Genomic DNA, 4222 nt, shown 5'->3' on the forward strand with positions numbered 1-4222 from the left:
ACCATCCCATAGTTTGCAGGATGTTTAGCATCCCTGGCACCTAAATATCAGTGACTTCCTCACTCACCAAGACAGCCCAAGTGTCCAGGTATCTTCCCAAGATGCCTGATGGAATTATGCCTCTCCCTCCTTGTTGAAAATACCTTAACAAGTTGCTCACTGACAACCAGGAAACATGCAGACAAACTGATTCAATGACAATACTTCTCAAACTTTAAGGAGCATGAGAATCAACCCATGATCTTGTTTAAAATGCAGGCTGAACCGGGCATGGTGGCACACACCTGAAATACCAGCAATTTAGGAGGCTGAGGTCAGAATGGCAAGTTTGAGGCCAGTCTCAGCAAATTGATGAGACCCTAAGCAACTTAGGAAGACTGTCTCAAAATAAAAATTAATAAAAGGGCTGGGGATATAGCTAAGTGGTAAAGCACCCTTGGGTTCAATCCCCAGTACCAAAACAAAATAAAACTAACTAACTAAAAAGGCAGACCCATTCAGTAGATCTGAAATGGAGCTGAGATTATGCATTAGTTAGCCAATGCATTAGTTCATGAATTTTACTTTGAGTAAAAAGAGATGGACGATATTTGAACTGACTTGGTGTCTCTTCAGAGTTAATCTCCCACCCAGAGCTGTGGCATTGGAATATCACAAAACATACATGCTATGTATATGGGCTTGTTAGGAGATTTGCTCTGGTTTTGCCATGGGACTCTGCCTCTTTCTGTGCCTTCTCCTAGGTCACCCGGTGGCAATTCTCTCTTTGCCTGTCTGCACAGCAGCCTTCGGACAGTTTCAGTTTCTAGAGCCCAATTTTATATAAGATCCTTTCTTATAGTCTCATGCCCTTTAACCCTATCCAGCTGTAGCTCCTGGAATCTCAGCTGAAACCAAAAGAAAGGCATCTGCTTGCTGAGTGAGCTGGGAGAGGTGGGTGGGGTCTGAGAGAGTTCATGAACTGTTCACTTGCCTTGGTGACAGAGCTGATTGAAGCAGTTTCCTGACCTGTAGCTCAGGGTTCCTCCCCAGTGCCTTTTGTTCCTATTTTCCTTCTATTCCTACCAGTAAGCAAAACTGTGTGTTACTCAGCGTATCTGTTTAACTTTCCGGGAAACTAGCTCCCATTTGGCTTCAGCAAGAAGACTCTGTGGGCTGGGGTTGTGGCTCAGAGGTAGAGCACTTGCCTAGCTGTGTGTGAAGCACTGGGTTCGATCCCCAGCAACACATAGAAGAACTAAACAAACAAAATAAAGGAACTGTGTCCATCTACAACAAAAAATATTTTTTAAAAAAGACTATGCCTCAGTTTCCTGAAGAAAGAGGTAGAAAACCCCCACGTGTAATAAATGGTGTACTAAGAAATGTGTCCCTACAAATGTTGTTGTCCATTTTTTCCCCATTCCAGCCACTTGGAAATAGTTGGTGGGAAGATTTTGAGATGGATCCATTTCCTGCAGTAATAAAACAATGAGATGTAGAGGAATTCAATTTCTACTTATAGAAAATCACCTCCAAGTTCCCCATCATCTTTTCTCTTTGATCCCTTCTCAGTCAAGGAAACAAAGCAGAAGGACATTGAATTGAGTGGGTAGGTACTTTATCAGGAGCAAGGCACTCTGTAACTCCATAGTGTCTGTCTTAGTTTAGGTTCTCCTGGAATTACAGCCTGAGACAAAGGTTTGTGTGGTTGTAGTTTATTTGTGATGGGACTCCAAGGAGAAGCAGGGCAGAAAGGGGCTAGGGGGTGAAGGGAAGTAAAACAAGAGTGTATATTGTGCTGGCCACTGCAAAAGTGACTGGTATTTCATTCTGCCTGGGCCATCTGTGAAGTCTTACATAGTGCATACAAGAACTCTAACTAGAGGATGAAAGAGAGATGCATTTGTCTACCAGCTCCCACACCCCATAAGTCAAGAGTGGGCTCACAGGGTTGACTCCTTTGGGCTTCCATGTTGTGCATGTGAGTTCCTGAGAAGTCACAAAAGACCTCACTGTATGGAACTAGCCAAAACCTGTGACGAAGTGCTAGAGCAAGAGGTAGAGTTAGGCAGGGTGTGGTGGCATCCTCATTCCAGCAGGTTTAGGAGGTTGAGGCAGGAGGATTATGAGTTCAAAGCCAGCCTTAGCAACACTGAGACACCAAGCAACTTAGGGAGACACTGTCCCAAAAACTAAAATAAAATAAAATGAAAAGGGCTGGGACGTGACTCAGTGGTTAAATGCCCCTGTGTTCAATCTCTGGTACCAAAAAAAAAAAAAAAAAAAAAAAAAAAGGGAAAGGTGGAGTTAGGTGAATAAGAGACAATAATCCTTCATACAATTGAAGTGGCTCTGAAAGTCCTAGGAAATGGAGACATCCCACTTGTATCCTTAACATTCCTAGCACAGGTTCTTATCTGCATCAACACAGTGCTTTCTGAAAGTCATACTTCCAGCCTGCATCCTGTAACCCTGCCTTATCATACATAGCAGGGTCCAGGTGGGGAGTCTGGAGGAATTACAGACTCATTTAGACCCAAGGGTTGATTTCCCATACTCAGCTTATAAAGTTGGATATCCACATGCAGAATAATTGTGTAAGGTTGGATGTGGGTAGCCAAAAAGGAGTAAGATCAAAAGCAGCTGAACAAAGCTTTATTGGGATTGACTCTCTGGTGAGATTCGGCAGCCTGCCAGAGTGAAGGGCTGCGGAAGTTGCAATCTGGCTGGCTCTGGTGGAGCTGCGCTTTTGTAGTCCAGGATGGGGGGGCGGGGCTTGGGTTTAGTGTCCCCCTGGGGTTGACCGGAGATCCTGACAGGGACTTGTGTCCCTCTGGGATTGGCTGAGGACTCCGTGGATGGACGGGCAGTTGCTAGACGCCACTAGGGTTTATCTGTCCGTGTCTGATTGGTTGTTCTTTGATGTGAGGGGCTGCCTCTCTCTCTGCCCGCATCCAGCTGCCTCAGACCGCTCTAACAAATTGGACTCTTGATTATTCCATATATAAAGATCAGCTCAAAATGTATCAGAGACCAAAACATAAAAGAAACTATAAAACTCTTAGATGGAAACAGGAAAAACTTCATAACATTCAATTGGCAATATTTTCTTGGATATGGTACCAAAAGCATAGTCAACAAAAGCAAAAATTGATAGATTACATCAAAAATTTAAAACTTTTATGTGCATATGGACACAATCCATAGAGTGGAAAGGCAATCCAAAGAATGGGAGAAAATATTTTCAAATCATATCTGCTAAGGGGTAGTTGTCCAGAATATATAAAGAAATCCTACAATTCATCATCATTGACGACAACGAAACAACCCAATTAAAAGCTGAATTAAAGGTTTGAACAAGAGTTCCTGGGCTGGGGATATAGCTCAGTTGGTAGAGTGCTTGCCTCACAAGCACAAGGCCCTGGGTTCAAATCCCCAGCACCACAAGGAAAAAAAAAAAAAAAAAAAAAGAGTTCCTTCAAAGAAAATATACACATGGCAAAAAAGCACATGAACAAATGTTCCACATCACTAATTCCTAGGGAAATGGAAATCAAAACTCTGGTGAGATACCACATCACACCCCTTAGGATGACTACCAAGTAGTCTGCTAGGGCTGCCATAGCAAAATATTATAGATTGTGTGGTTTAAAGAACAGAGATTTATTTCTTCACAGTTCTGGAGCCTGGGAGCCCAAGATCAAGGCTTTGGCAGGTTCAATTTCTTTCCAAGCCTCTCTCCTTGACTTGCAGATAGCCACTTTCTTTCTGTATCTTCCCGTGGCCTGCCTTTTGTGTGCTTATCTTTGGTTCCTCTCTGTATATCTTACTTATCTCTTTTTATAAGAACACCAGTGGAATTGAAATGAGGCCAAACCTAAAGGCTTTATTTTAATTTAATTACCTCCAAATATGGTTATATTGTAAGATAATACAGGGAGTTGGAAGTTCAACATACAAATTTGGAGGAGACATAATTCTGCCCATAACAACTAATATTAAAAAGAAAAAAGAAAAAAGAAACAGAAAAATTGGTGAGGATTTGGGAAAAATGGAAATTTTGGGCATTATTGGTGGGAATGTAAAATCAGTTTCTATGGAAAACAACATGAAAATTCTTTTAAAAATTAAAAATAAGGAGCAGTGTGAAGAAGGGGAACCAAGAATGACCCCCCACCAACCAGAACTGCATGCTGCTGCATCCCTTTGACAGTTTCTACTTCCCTCTGCTATCACCATC

Source organism: Sciurus carolinensis, chromosome 7 (assembly GCF_902686445.1).
Source record: "Sciurus carolinensis chromosome 7, mSciCar1.2, whole genome shotgun sequence".
NCBI classification, from domain to species: domain Eukaryota; kingdom Metazoa; phylum Chordata; class Mammalia; order Rodentia; family Sciuridae; genus Sciurus; species Sciurus carolinensis.